A 15,949-nucleotide genomic window follows, 5' to 3' on the forward strand; every position below is an offset into this window, starting at 1 on the left:
TGAGTCCTTGCTAACGTACAAACCTAAATAGCGAACTGTTCTCGAGTCTCGTCATGTACTGTGCAGTGAAAGTCAAAAACATATAAATGAAGGTCTATATGAAAATGCCTTTCCATTAATCTGGTTAAATGTGAATTAATTTAATCTAACTATACAGTATAAGAACGGTGTTGATCCGGGATTTTGTCATTGTGATCGTGACGACCATAACATAATTCTCCCATTTACATTGTGATCTGTATTTGTACATAGCCTATCCAGTAGCCTACAAATGACTAATTATGTCTTTAAAATTGTAATTTGATTATACTGCTGATTGATGCATTTAAAAAGTAATCAGATTACGAATGACTGACTTTCAAGTTTATTTTTCAAGTTATCAAATACACTACAAAGTGAACCTCTTAGTTCTTTCATTTAATATTGACTTGAATGATCACTTGCATTTTTATTCAAACACATATGAGAAATGTATCTAAAGAAAGCTTGAAGTGTCTATATTAAATAAAGTAATTCATGTCGAAAATTTCCATAATTATAATGCCAGACTAAAATATGTGAAACTGAGTGAAACATTTTGAAATATAATAAGCAACCTTTCATTGCATCTAAAAATTGTAGGACACATATGCATTTAAGCTAGCATTCTCCGGTGATTTATTTCTAAGGCATATTGTTTCGCAAAACATGATTTTACTTCATTTTTTTTACACTGGATTTGTAACTTAAGTAATGTAATTTTACTGGCATTATTAACTGTAATCAAATTGCATACATTTAAAAAGAAATACTGTGAAACGCGTTATTGCCAAATCACTCTTTTAAGTCTTTTCAATGAATTGGTTAGCAATCCAAATCGGTTAGTGATTCAGTCAGAAGGAAAGTGAACAGGTCAGTCCTGTGAGCTAAATAATTTTCTCACTCAGGAAACTTTCACCCAAGGAATGTTATTATTTGCTTATTGGTTTGTGATATTTATTTATATTTATGTTTATTTAGGGTCAGTGAAAAAAAATTGCCTAAGAAAGAGTGCCTGTATATATGTATTTTGCTTGGCTGATTGTTCTTTATATCATGTTTCTATTTTTAAAACATAATTGTGTTGAAAAAAGTTATTTTCTCTATCTATTATTGCTTCCTGGCCTTTCTAATGCCTGGGGACTTGAATTTGGGAATCTGCCTCAAAGTTATATCAAAAAGGATTTCCCATCCATGAAAAGGGACTGACTTAGTGTTTGTATATACTTATGAGTGCACAATGATATTACATATAATTCCCAGTGTAAGTGTTATAAAGGAGTCAGAGAGTACAAAATCTCTGACATAGCATTTGCTGAAGTCCTTTACTATTTATACGTTTCTTATTTTCTTATGAAACTGGAGACATATCTCTCACCATACATAACCAAAAAAGTCATTTGTATCACAGACATGGGTATGTCCTACTGACCCCAAATTTGCTAAAGTACCAACTAATCAATGTTCAGATAAAGCTCAGGCAATAGCTCTGCAAGATGGCGAGTATGTCTGGAGAATGCAAATTCTTTTGGCCTTTCCAAACTGAGATGCGCTGGGGCCTGTGGCTATGATCAACCTGTCCAAAGACTTGTCAAATAAAAATGTATGATAACCTTTCAAAGAAGCAGCTCGTTAAATGTCAGTGTGGATCTGGTTGCATTTGGGCTAAATGCATACGTTTTCTTGATTTAGTACAGCACCCTTTTTACTGCCGGGAAACTGGATCAAAGGTAAACAGACAGTGATACACTTTCTTGCAGCAAAAGTAATTAAGAGTTTGGCCCCTCTCTCCGCTCATCAATTTCTATAATGTAACTGGTGTAGACAGCAATGGAAAGAGTCTTTCAGGAAAGGGTCTGCACAAGGGTATGCAGGAACCAAAAAGGGTTACAAATGCATTTGTAACAGGTAAACTTGTAGCACTGAACAGCATACTGCCATGCAAGAGTTTTAGCTCAGCAATGCAGTCCTGGCACAACTTGTTCCCAAAATGAATGTGTTGACTGAATTATTATAATCATTTGGCATTATCACGTAATGAGTATGAAAGTGAGATACAATGACTCTGCATTTCTGCCCACCTTCATCCCGAAGATTTAGCGTTCTGTGGGCATAAAGAGTCGAATCAATCTTGTTTTCAGATATGTAGTAATTATTCTTCTCTCGAGTGGATCCTTAGAAAGACCAAAGGGTGACGTCATCTATGGCTCCGTCGCTGTCTCTCTCCGCTTTTTCTTCCTCTTTCAACCACTCTTCATACGTCTCGCTTTTAAAGCCGAGCAGAGGGTAGAGGATATAAAAAAAATGGATGTTAGAGCATAAAACTGTCAGACAGGACTTGGGTGGGTGTAATTGCTCCTTACGATTCTGTCACCCAGAACTAACAGAGTCCCCTCAATACTAGACTTCAGCCTCTCTGCTCATTATTCAACCTTCTGCTTAGCTGATAATTAAGCTGCTGTCGCTGTAAAACTGGAAACATAATACCAAATTAGCATCACATTAAGAAGCCTATATGAATTGGACTATGCCATAGGATAGATGAACATCAGTGGCTAAATCACTAGACTCTATGTCACTTCATTGACTTAATCACATTGAAATGTGATCTAGAGGATATTTCTGTTTTCTAACGCTTTTAATGAAGGGAAAAGATTTAGCAAACTTGATATGTGAAAGATCCAAAGACCAAAGTTACAGGTTAAAACTTCATGCTGCTGCATCACATTAGAATGAGGTCAATTAATTGTAGAGCAAGTTAGCATGCACTTCCTGTGTTCAAAGCCTTGTATAAAAACTGTAGACTGGGTAATCTCCACTAAACTTCACAGCTCCACATTGCCCCCCTCACCCCCCCACAAAAAAAAGACAGTGTTTAGTCAGCCACAAGAAAGTGAATCTCGCTGCTCTCTGCAGCAGTCCTGTAATTCTGTCAGGTACCTTCGTATTAGAGACGGCTGCTGAAATCAGATCAAATAGAGATTAAAGCAGGAGAGCACAAAGGAGGAGCTGCAGACTGGCCAGACATCTCACACACTCTCAACTGGAAAATGATTTTCAAACAGAAACCGAATTAAGGTGCTATGAGGTAATTGCAGGTACAAGTCTTTCCCATGTTGTTTTCCAGTAACATGCTTTTATCATTGAACAAAAGAAAAATCTTTGCACCAGAATGTCTTTAATTGATATCTAAAGAGTGATACCAAGCATGTGATAAATATTAAAGATAGATATTGAATATTATTATTATTATTTTTTATTTTATTTTTTTACAAGTAGGATATTGTGAGAACCCGTGATCATTAATTTAACAGCTTAAATATATTTGTCTATTTTATTTTTCAGACCAATGCCAATAAATTTAAAATGTCACTTAATACTTTTATTCAGTAATGCGCAGTTAGTTGATTAATTAAAAGTGACAGTAAAGACATTTGTAATGTAACTAAAATGTAAATAAATGCTGCTCTTTTGAACTTTCCATTCATTAAGGAATCCCGAGAAACATGTATCATGGTTTCCACAAAATAATCCTGCTGTAAAACTATTTTCAACACTGATAATAATATGAAAAGTTTCTTGAGCAGAAAATCAGTATATTAGAATTTTTTCTGAAGGATCACGTGACACTGAAGACTGGAGGAATGATGCTGAAAATTCAGCTTTCTCATAAAAGACATTTTCAAATATATTACAAGAGAAACTTTCTTTTAACTTGTAATATGTCAAATAAATGCAGTCTTGGTGAGTAAGACTTCTGTAATACTGTATATGTTATGTTTATAGAGTATAGATATTTCACTGTAGATCAGCTCCTCTGGCCCTCTGCTCATCTTCACAATCGTCTCCCTCTTGTTTCTCAGAGGAACAGTGGATGAGAGATGTGTCTTCACCCCAGCTGACATTGTAGCTCAAGTCTCTGAGCTGCAGCAGCACCTCAAGGGTCTTCTGTCACACAGACACCACCGCAAACTCAGCTCTAAACTACAGCATTTCTATAGGACTGTGTCTGAAGACTGATGAGTTCATATGGCTCAGACATGTGTGTGTGTGTCACTGCTGCAGCCCTAGAGCCAGGGTTTGATGTGTGAGAAGACAGGATGGAGTCAGGGAATGCAAGATGAAGTGTGGTATTTCTGAGGATGCCAACACCTGCGTCAGTCTTGTCTCTGAGCTCTTAGCTCTGCCCCTGTGCTGCCCTGGCACCTCTGAGCCCCTGCCCTCTCATTCACTCCAGCACACACTCACACACACAGCTCTTGTTTAGGTTATAGAAAAAGACTAATGCTGCAGACAGAATGGCAGAGAGACACAGAGAAAGGGAAAAAATATCACTAAAACAGCTAAACATTTTGTATTGGTTTCTAATGGGCTTTTTGGACTATGTGAAGTTCCCTCTTATCCGGAACTGGTATAGTCAAAAGAAACTAAATCTTTAAGAGACTTTTCGCTCACTGCTCATCCTGTTGAAACACTTAGGTTCATCTTTGTGATGTGTTATGAGGATGATTTGACAGCTTAAATAAAGTCTTAACTCTGATGTGCAAAAACTATTTTACTGTTAGTGTATTGAGCAGTGGCCCTTGTTTCCTGATGCACATGCATTTCACTCCACCACATCCCCAGCTATCAAACACATATATCACTGTTTTGAGCTTCTTTGCAATGTAATGCTCTGTGAGCTTGCAAATAAGTGCTGGTCATGTTAGACAGCGATTTTCATATGCAGATGGACATTTTAATCTTTATTTTTAATAAGATTTCCACCTTCTTGTGTCTGTAGCCTATAATTAGAAAGTCTGGCTGGCTGGATTGACAGAACATTTTGTCCCAGAAGAGAGCTGGTGCACAGTAGACGTTCTAAATCACACACAAGACTTGTTTCATCTAACAAATTGGTTGCTTTTTTATCTCTTTCCTTCTGTCTTTTATTCTTCTTGAATTTGAATACTGGGCTGACATCATTGTCTCATCCTTTTAAGGCTCGCAGAAGAATATATTTCACACAGACACAAAGCGAGAGAGGGACAGATGGTGTGGTGCAGAGGAAGCCTTGGGTCACAGATATTTTTGTGTCCTTTCACCTATTCTATTATCTGTCTATGTCAAATTTTCGGCACAAGTGCACTTAAAGAAATAGCTCATGCTGCTCCAACATTATGTATGATTATATCTTTATTTTGATTAACAAAAAAAAAAAAAGAAGATATTTTGAAGAATGTTTAAGCTGTTCAGAAAGTAAGAGGAGTCCAGAACTTACAGGGATACTTCACCCCAAAATTTTAATGCTGTCATTAATTAACCCTTCACAAAGCCCTTCTTAGTTACTGTTGCCGTCTCCGACAAACTCTCACACTAAACATCATGTTCTCATGCAGTAAAAAATACATTGTGGAGCAAAGAGGACAAGACAGAGCAGGTTACTTCTGGTAAGAAACAAGGTCTCAGGAGTCATTTTTAAAGAAAGTCAACCAATAAATAGCATTTTGTAGCTCTTTAATATGTTGTGTTAGATCACTGTATTGCCTCAATTCAAACACATGAACTGATCGTCTTTTCATATGTACTTAAAGCATGAAATAAACATCAGAACGTATATTATTTCAACCACAGAACACATAATTTTTCAAGTTTAAATACACCGAAGTTAATCAACTCTCCTGATTTGTTTTTAAGGCTAGAAGAGATAGAGCTGCAACTACTGGGCATGCGCACATGAATAGCATTATTTTTGTCACACTGTACAACAATATTAACTGTTTTTGCAATATTGTTTAGGTTGGGGTGGATGTAGTAGACATTAGTAAAACACAATATAATAGGTAGAGAATTTCATTTATTGTTAGTTTACGGCCGTAGCTGTTGGACCAGATGGTGGATTCTGTGTTATGATTGGTCAGATCGCCTGTCAATCAGGCTCCTTATAAACAGTCATTCGCTCACCCTCATGTCATTCCAAACCCGTGAGACCTTTGTTCATCTACGGATCACAAATTAAGATATTTCTGATGAAATCCGATAGCTTTCTGACACAAGACATGATGAACTAATCCATTAAAAGCAGTGTTATTACTTTGCATGAAAAGGAGACTGAAATTGAAGCTTGTTTCACTCTCAAATCACACTGGTCAGTGAATGTGTACATAGCTGACAGCAAACATTCATAATATAGATTCACACAGCTGAAACTGAAATATCTAATTTTGGGTTCATACAGATTTGGAACAACATAAAGGTAAATAAATGATGACAGAATTTAACATTTTGGATGAACTGTCCCTTAAACGTGTGGCATTCAATGTCCAAAAACACCCATTTCCTTCTCTGTTCTTTTTTTAAGATACTGAGAACCGGTTTGCTTTACTGTCTTTCTTCTTCTCTATAAGAAGGAGTCTGTGTCTCCTCTGTCTATCATCCTCTCGTCTCACTCTCTATTCTCATGTGGATGAAGGGCAGGAGTGTAGTCTCTATATTTAGAGCAAGCTGGTTTATTTACCTGCTGCCCTTGCTAACGTGTCCTTGCTAAATGAAGGCGAGTAGGCCTATCACCATCCTAAGAACAGCGCTTCACACCATCAGAGCTGACGGTGGTGTGTGTGTGTGTGTGTGTGTACTCGTAGGTATCTTGATTCTGCTTTTAATCAGATCCACACAGATGAACCAATCTCTGCTCATCAGTGTCATTATGCTCCTAACAAGAGTTATTGATGTGAACTGCCAATCTATGCTGCATTATGCTTGTTAAAGTGGATGCTTGTTGTGGAAGTAGTTACACAATAGACTGCTGATCTAGCTATGTCTGCAGGAAGTAGTATGTCCTCACAGCTGCCTGTATAATGTCTATAATGTGGCCATTACTAAGTTGAAACAGCTCAAAAGGTTCACCACTGGTTCTGAATCTGTTTTTGTGTGCTAAACGTCTTCCTATTTTCTGCATTAAGCAACTTTAGTTGTTGATTGATGTACATTTGTTTTTCTTGTCACTCAAATCCGTCTGCTGATCGGTGTTGGAGGGTTGGGTGCAACTCTTTCTAAACCTCATTTATCTTTGTCACAAAAATACATACGTCCATCTCTCTCATTCAAATACATACACTAACCTTGAAGTCTGAAAAATTCTACTTGTCTGCACGGCTAGCATTTTTTTCAGTCGCTGGGCAGACTGATGTATTGTCTCTTTGTGAGGATGTTCTGTGTGCACTCGTTTCAACCATCATAACTGTAGAGTATTTAGGGGAATAGGTTCACGTCTCAAACATTTATGTATAAATGAAAATTCTGTCCCTAATGACGCTCTGAACCTGTATGCCTTTCTTTCTTCTGTGGAAAACAAAAGAAAATATTTTGAAGAATGTGTTTGTCCAAAACAACACTGGACACCACTGACTGTTAGTATACGGTCAAATTATACAGAGCATTTTTCAAAGTGTCAGCTTTTGTGTTCCATAGCAGAAAAAAAAGGTTGTACAGATTTGAAATGATTTTATTGTTTGAAATATTCTTGAATTCGCCAGCTTTACGCAATTTTGTGAAGCATATATATATATATATATATATATATATATATATACACATGTATATATATGAGGGAGGAGGGAGTTCCAATATGTGTATTGTACCTTTGAGCAGAGTTTTGTTATCTAATACATTAAGAGGTACCCTTTCTTTTCAGAAGGTTTTTCTATTGTTTTAGTTTTAAAATGCAGCTTCTGTATTTGTGTTTCAGAAGCCCATTCTTCCTCTAACCACTGATGATATTAAAGTGGTGTCAACAACTGTTCATGAAGGGTCTCTAACTACAGTTAGGGAACACCTCCATATCGCCCCCTATTGGCTATTTGTAGTAGTTTAGACGCAAAGAAAGTATGTTACAGCTCACATTGTATTGGTCCCTTCACCACTCAATCTGTCACACAGAGCATGGTGCTCAGAGCCATTTTATACAAGGTAAGACTCAATTACAGTTTTGGCTAAGAAGACTGTAAACTGCTCTGCACTGCTCATCCTCATCCTCGTCCCAGCCCACCCCCCGCCGCTGCTTTTATACATGACATACATCAGATTCTCATGTGTAGTCAGTTCACCACAGCTCTCTGTCCCTTTAACTCATATTCTGGCCCTCTCTGATCTCATTAACTGTCTTTTGCCCATTTCTGTGGGACATGTGGTCAATTATGCATATACTCATCATTCAGAGTCGGGACAGTTTTTTACTGTGACGCAATGTTCATATTCAAGACTCAAGATGTGAAGCATATAGATATATGTTATGATACGGCATAAAACATTTAGGTTTGAATGGATTGAATTCTTGGAAGATTAACCTCAAAGATTAAGCACCAAATATCATTTCCCATTGCTTGGCAAGGATTTTGTTCTGAAATAAGACTCTTAAAATAGTTTTGGGATCAGAAACCCGCTTAGGAACTTTCTATTCATCATAATCCAAGCAATGTTGCTCAAGATGCTTGTTTCCTTTCGAAACATGCTAAGTAATGGTGTTGAGATGTGGAGGCTTTTTTGAGGTAAATGTGTTTCAGAGGAAGTCATTCTATATTTCTTGAACATCAAAGTGTCAGTGGGACAGGGAGATGAATTCTAATTGGCCGTTTCAGGTCATGCTCAATGTCAGGGTTGCCTAGAGACAGGAAACGCTTGATTCTAATTGGCTTGTGTGTCTGATGCTGCTCCCGGTGTCCTGTCCTGCATCACAGCACACGTTATTTCAGGCCGACACCAAAAGATCGGAGTGACCCTCTGGTCTAGAAAGCAGATTGACAGAGGGAGTTATTACTAATTATTACAGTTCCTGGTATGGCAGAAGAAAGCATGCATGGAAGCAACAGAGGTGCTGGATGGAAGAATTATTAACAGAGGGAATGTCCTGAGATGTGATTCTCATCACAAATAATCCAATTTGTGACACAACAAAAAATTAAAAAATTAAAGAAAAAACATTTAGTGAAAAACCCATATCAGTGCGTTGGTGGCACCAGTGTCATAGCTTCTAGTTCCACTAAATAAAAATATACATTTTAGTTTTTTTGAGTTAATGTATTCATTAAGATCTTATTTGGCATAAAATAACATTTATTTAAATGCAAATATATATATATGATCCTTCAACTGTCTTATTTAATGATATATAAAAGAAAAAAACGTATTTTTCTTTTCTTGTGTTTTCTCTCACATTTCATGTCCTAAAATCCTATTTTTCCAGGCAAATGGTGACTTTATGTTATTCTAACAACACACAGGGTTTGCTATTGCTTGTAAAAACATTCATTGTATCGTTTTTTTGTTTTAAATATCTGCTAAAATGTTTTATGTATCTGCAATAAAATCTAGAAAGATTAAAGAGATTACAACATGAGACAGTTTTGCAGTATATATAGGGCATGTATTTATACATGTAAATGTAGATTTAAATATGAATTTTTATATTCATATAATGAATTTGAATAAGGTACTGTATATTTTAAAGCATCCAATAAGAAATTGAAACTCTTTTAAAACATCTTTTATGGAGCTTTAATAGGACTGTAAAAGTCCAGATTTTGTTAGAAAGGCAGTAAAACCCAAAGCTAAATATTTAGTACCGAAGTCTGTTGTGTAAATCTTGGAAGATATATGTATGATATACATCAATGTTTAAACCAAGGAAATTATGACATCTATGCTGAAATATTATAGTACTCTTTATAGTGAAATGTGGGGGAATTAGTTTTTTGTAAAACAACAATTTTAACAGCATTACAAATAAGTAGTATACATGTTTTGTACTGTATATGACAACAGTTTATCAGATGAAATGTAACAATGCAGCTTTGTTCTAGCATGAGGATTTAGCTTTACAGTACGTCTTCATAGAGTCTTGTTGTCCCCATTCCATATGGATCCTGAAATAAATAACCACAAATAAAATAAAAATATATGTAATTTGCTCACTGGCTATAATATCTTTCAGATATTGTGAGAATATTCTCCATTGTTATACTTACAGGCAGTAAACCATTAATGTGAACGACTGTACCATGGATGTTTAATGCCTTGCACTTATTTCAGTCTTGGATCTTCAAGGCCATAGAGACAGTGTCCTCCACTGCATGTGGAGAATGTGTAACTACAACAACACACACAAAAAAAGAACCAATACAACGAAAAGAACAACTTTGACTCATCAGAGCATGGCATATCTTGGTTTATTGTATTACAAATGCTGAGGGCTGCACGTAATCCCAAAGCTGAGAAATCTGTGAATTGCTCTCCACTGTAGACATATATATTACAAAAGCACTGGAGTGGAGAAAAATTCAACACATTTGTGAGTGGTGAGTGTTAGTCTGCGCCGGGTCTTCAGTTCTAATGTGGCACGTTGGTGAGGTTTTATGCACCCTCCTGTCATTTATGCTGGAGCGACGCAGTCCACGGATATGTCGGGTCTCACGCTGCTGAGTTTGATTTCATGGGAATCACATTGGAAAACCTTAGTGAGCAACAAAAGTACAAATAATTCATTTAGTGTGATTAATTAAAAAAAATGTAACATGATGAGATTGAAATAGGGCATCATGAATACAGTATCAAATGTGTGTACATATGCATTTTTACCTTCTTCTATACCTCTCCTACATCTCTGCCTTTCATCTTCATACTGTACACTAACACCTGTCTGTTTTCTTTGTGATCTTTGTCTTTGTGATGCTGGTCTTCACATTTACGGTCACTTTAGTAGAAGTGCTTTAACTCACCCCACCCACCCCCTTTCAGTCAGACGGAGTTACAGTCATAAAGATAAAGGCCGAGGTGCTTTCCCACCTGTGCAGACATTCAGATCAAACCACCTGCCAACATGAGCCATATTGATACATATTAGGATGTCGTTTAGTGGAAGTGTGATTGAACACTGAAAGGTTCCTTGTGATTTAGCTGCTTCAGATTGTCAGTGATATTCTTGATTATTTACATCAGGGAACTTGATGCTTGATGTTTCTGCGCTCTGCATTTCCTCAAGTTGCATCACTGAGAAAAGTGTACAAACACTTCCATGAATTTATTAAAGCGCTTGTGCTTGCAAGCTGTATAAGTAGACAGAGTAGTCATTTTTATTGTCTTCTGTAAAATGTGGGTAAATTAAGTAAACCACAAAGGCTTCTTCAGCTAAAACTGGTGGTTGATGGTTGCATGTTATGGTTTCAGCTTGTTTGTATTAGGTTGGTGTTCACATAATCTTATGATTACAGCTGAGATTAATTTAGGCGTGAAATCAGCGAACACAAAGATAGGGTGAAAGCCAAAACAAGAATGGTTCAATACAACAGGTTTCAGAATTTGCATGTGTGGGGTTAACTTCCTCTGGTAAGGTTGTAGGGACTATAAAAAGTGCTATGTTTGCTATTAGACTACATGAGCGAGATAACAAATAAAGGAAATAGAAAAGAGAGAAAAAGTGATTCTTTTAAAGTTGTAGCGCCTCTCAACCTGGTGCAAGCTTTGCAAGCATGCGTCATGTGTCTGTCTGCTGAGCTTCTGCCACATACGAAACAACGGTGGATATGAAGAGAGCCATGAGTAAGATGTTTAGAGTCACAGAGAAGGAGCGTCAGATGGTTTAACAGGCACTCAATTCTGTATTGCTGGAGGTTAGCAGTAGAGCTGAGGTCTAAAGTGGATTTTTTTTGTTCTTGCAAAAGGACACACCTGGAAAGGCTGGTGCAGGTTTGTCTGTGTGTCTATACAGTAATCCCCCACTGCGTGTTCTGGGAAAATTCCACAGATCTGAACCACACCTTTCGAATGCTTCTAATGTGATTCTCATCTACAGGAAACTATTATCTGAACATGCAGACTCGACCTCGATAAAGCTGAACTGCCAATCCTGAAAAGTAATGCTTTACTGATGAATAAAATCGCCGTTTCTATATCTAGAGGTGCTTTTCTCGAGATTCTCACTTGTATCAGTATAGTTGAGAAAGTTGATGCTGGCTTTCATAAAACTGACAAATGCCTTTGCTCTGTATGGTTATTAGTTAGAAATGAATCTGAGCCTTGAACAAATACCTAATATAAAACACACAGAGACATGTCTGAACCATAAACATCTCGTCTGGAGTTTATTAAGATCCATAAATAGATTTAGAAAGCTGATTTTGCTTTTGAAGCTACCACAAGACAGAGCTTTAGAGCCTGTAAAACAAGGTGAGGATGTTAAATAAGCCCACAGACACAGTTCTGGACTTTCTCAACCATTTGTTTTAGGCTATTCTTGGGATTTAGAGCTTGCTTTTTCTTATTTGCTCTCTTCTTTTCTACATTTCTACATATCACACAAGTAAGGGGATAACGTACAGTCGTCCCGTCTTTATCTGATCAGGGCTCTGATTTGAAGAGTGACTGCACAAAAAATGAACTAAATACATAAAACTCGAAACTACTGGTTGCCAGGGACAAAAGTCAGTTATACAGTTTAGTGTTAATTATGCAAAATAAAATAAAAAGCAGAATCAAGTGTTCCAGAGAGCCAAATAATGACAACAACCACAACAGTTGCTCAAGAAAACAGCACAAAACGTACCAGAAAATGTCTACAAGGGTTTAAACATATAGCTAGTACTCGGATTAAATGTAATGCTGATTTAGTGCTAGAGACAAACCATCTGGGTCAGATCACTTAATGACTCTTGAAGAGATGTGTCTTGAGACTTGAGAGATCTGAGGTAGTTCATCATAGCATCATGTAATTCTCACCTCAAAGCCTATGCTTTATTTTCACACCTTTTCCTCTTCTCTTCACTTCAGGCTTTGCTTCTTTCCTGTGCAATCATGCTGCCCTCGATCGCAAAACTCTGGCGACTGGAATGAGGTCATTATCCAAGGCTGTGATGAGGAACTGCTGCATTCTCTCTCTCTCTCTCTCTCTCTCTCTCTTTCTCTCTTCTTCTTCAGCAGCAGTAGCGTTTGGGATCATTCTGCTCCCCTCCTGATCCTTGATGACGTTACAACACTCATCCTTATCCATCACCTCAGAAGCTGAAGCGTGCAGACACATGTAGTTAACAATTAATTTTACAATCAATATGAAACATATTGGCTGTAATGTTATTCAGTGAGCAACATCCTGGAACCTGTCCAGGAGACGTTTGAGTGCGGGAATGTTTTGAAATCACTGTTCACTATTATTGTGAAATGTCTCTAAACACTTCGGCAGAAAGGCAGCACTTCTCATGGTGCAATGGTGACTTGCATGGATACTACCTTGTGAGTGGGTGTTTAATGATGCTTTCACTTTTCAGTGGTTATTGTGGTCAGCCGTGTTGAACGTTGACTACATTTGCAGAGAAATTATGGTTGCTCCAGGTAATATGGCACAGGCCACAAGCACCCCAAGTTCATTAAATAGATACTATCTGTGTCCTCAGGTCAAATGGCAATTGAACAAAGCATGCTGCAGCAGATGGTTTACTCTCATGAACTTTCTCATGTCACTGCAATAATATTTTCTTCCGCTGTCCATCACCATTTTACATTTCTGGTGTCTTTGACATCTCTTTTCCAGGAGTGTTAAATATTCTAAATAAATATGGAACACATATAGAAGTGAAAACAGCAAAAGGCTGAAGCATGCTACCACTAGTCATTATAGTATTAGTATTACATAATGGCTGATGGCGACTAAATTGGTTTTCCAACGCTATTGTGGAGGCTGAGAAAACCCAACCCGATCTCACGGCAATTCGTGCATATTTTACGAGGTGGCTTATTCGTACAAATTCGTACGAACACACTCATACAAATTCATAAGATTTTTTCCAAATCATACGTATTTTACACTTTGCACAATTCGTATGAATTTGTACGAATGACCTACACTTAACCCAGCCCCTAAACCTAACCGTCACTGGGGTTTAGACAAATCGTATAAAATCGTACGAGTGTGGTCGTACAAATTCGTACGAATAAGCCACCTCGTAAAATATGTACGAATTGCCGTGAGATCGGGTTGGGTTTTCTCAGGCTCCACAATGGCATTTTTAATGGCACTGAGTTGAATGTGTCAAGTCCATGTGAAAATGCTATTGATAACATGCTTTTTTCTTCATCGTTCTAGAATTTATAAATTACTCTTAGTGCTCAGCCCCCTTTGCCCCCTAAATCTCTGTTCGATTGAAAATGCACATATTTGTGCATCTCTCAGACTCTCCCCTCTCTCCCGCTGTGTTGGGTTGACCTGGGGCTTGGCTGTCTTGCCTTGGCCTTGAGAGGACTGAGGCTGTGTTTAAGTAGAGGGAGCGGCTGAGCGAGGCAAATAAAACACTCTTTACACACTCCGAGTCTGAGCTGAGCTGGAACCTCAGGTACGCGATTGTGAAATTCCCCACGTTCCACTCCCTGCAGTCCACAACAACACAAAGAGCTGCCCAAGTTCCTCCACAGAGTGCTTGTCCTTAAGACCGTTTCGCTGTACACTGACTGCTTAGGGTCATTCTCAAAGGATTAGTCAGTTGGGGCGGCACATGATCTTGAATGAGTCCCAGAATTATACGACACTGTTTGTTTGTAAGGCTTATTCATGCTATGCATTACATGAATGCATGACCTGAAATTGGATGTCTGCATAATCATGAAGTCTGAAAAACAATAAAGGGATGAAAAACAATATCAGTGATCTCTTAACTGCTGATGAATGCAGTTGTGGAGATGTAATAGAGGAGCTGACCAAAACCACTTCATATCAGTTAAGTCCAAGTTTATAACGTGTTCATCACAACTTATTGAAAACGTTAGTATACTCTGCAGAGTTCGATTCTTTTAGACCACACTGACCAGGTGGTTATAATCTCATTGATTATGACAAAGTAACTTCTGCGTGACTATTTGCTAGAAGCAGCAATTGAACTACCTCTCTTTTGGATGCATATTTGGCGCTTATAAAGTTATTTTTGAAGAGTTTAACTACTCAACTGCTGTCGACATTCTGTGAAAAAAGTTCACACTGCTTTCACCCTGAGAATTAATATAGTTTTATTAATTGACCAAGAATCAGTTTCCAGTTAAGCTAAATAAAAAATTATGACTTTTTGGGGGGAAAGAGAAACACCTTTTTTCCTTTGTGATGCATGTTAAACATAATAATTTACTCATGAATTGGCAATATTTAATGGCATCTGTGAAAATTCTGCTGTCAGAAAATTGCACACTCCAAACCAATTGAACGACAAATCACCTGTGTCATGCTCAATTGAACAAAACCTTCAGCAGGGGCCCTGCTCTTCTTAATGTATTTCTCAAGACAAGCAGCCACCATCTTTGATAGAGCAGTCTGGAAAATGTGTGAAAACAAGAGAAAATAAGACAATGAAACACATACCTTACCCGCTGCTATGGGCCAGGGAACACAGTGGTTACCATGGCTTAATCTGTCACTGAAGTGGACTTTAAGGGGTGACAGGGTTTTTGCAGGCTGATCTTTCTCCCAAACAGACAGCTTAGCATTTGTGTGCACAGGAAGAGCCCTTTCCAATATCACAAATAAGCTGTTTTGGGCAAAAGAGCCAACTTAATATCTGTCTCCTGCTCTCTCAATCTCTATGCCAGTGGAATTGCAGCTGATAGAGAGGAACAATATTTAATTTTATTCTAAATGAATCAAAACATTCCTGGGTTTTCAGTTTGTAAATAGACATTTGGACATATTTAAATGAAAGTGAAATCCTGTATATTGTTTAGAAATTGACCCTTTAAATTTAAAACCTTGGCAAAATGATGCTGATACAGGGGACAGTGCACAAGTATAATACATATGCATATTATAAATCAAACTACTATATCTGGATTTTTTTTTCAGGTTGAGACATTGATGGGAACACAAGTGATTAACCTGATACGTATGTGATTAAAGAGATAAAAAGAAAAGGAAAAAGAAAAGTTTGAA

This window comes from Carassius auratus, chromosome 7 (assembly GCF_003368295.1).
Source record: "Carassius auratus strain Wakin chromosome 7, ASM336829v1, whole genome shotgun sequence".
Lineage (NCBI taxonomy): Eukaryota > Metazoa > Chordata > Actinopteri > Cypriniformes > Cyprinidae > Carassius > Carassius auratus.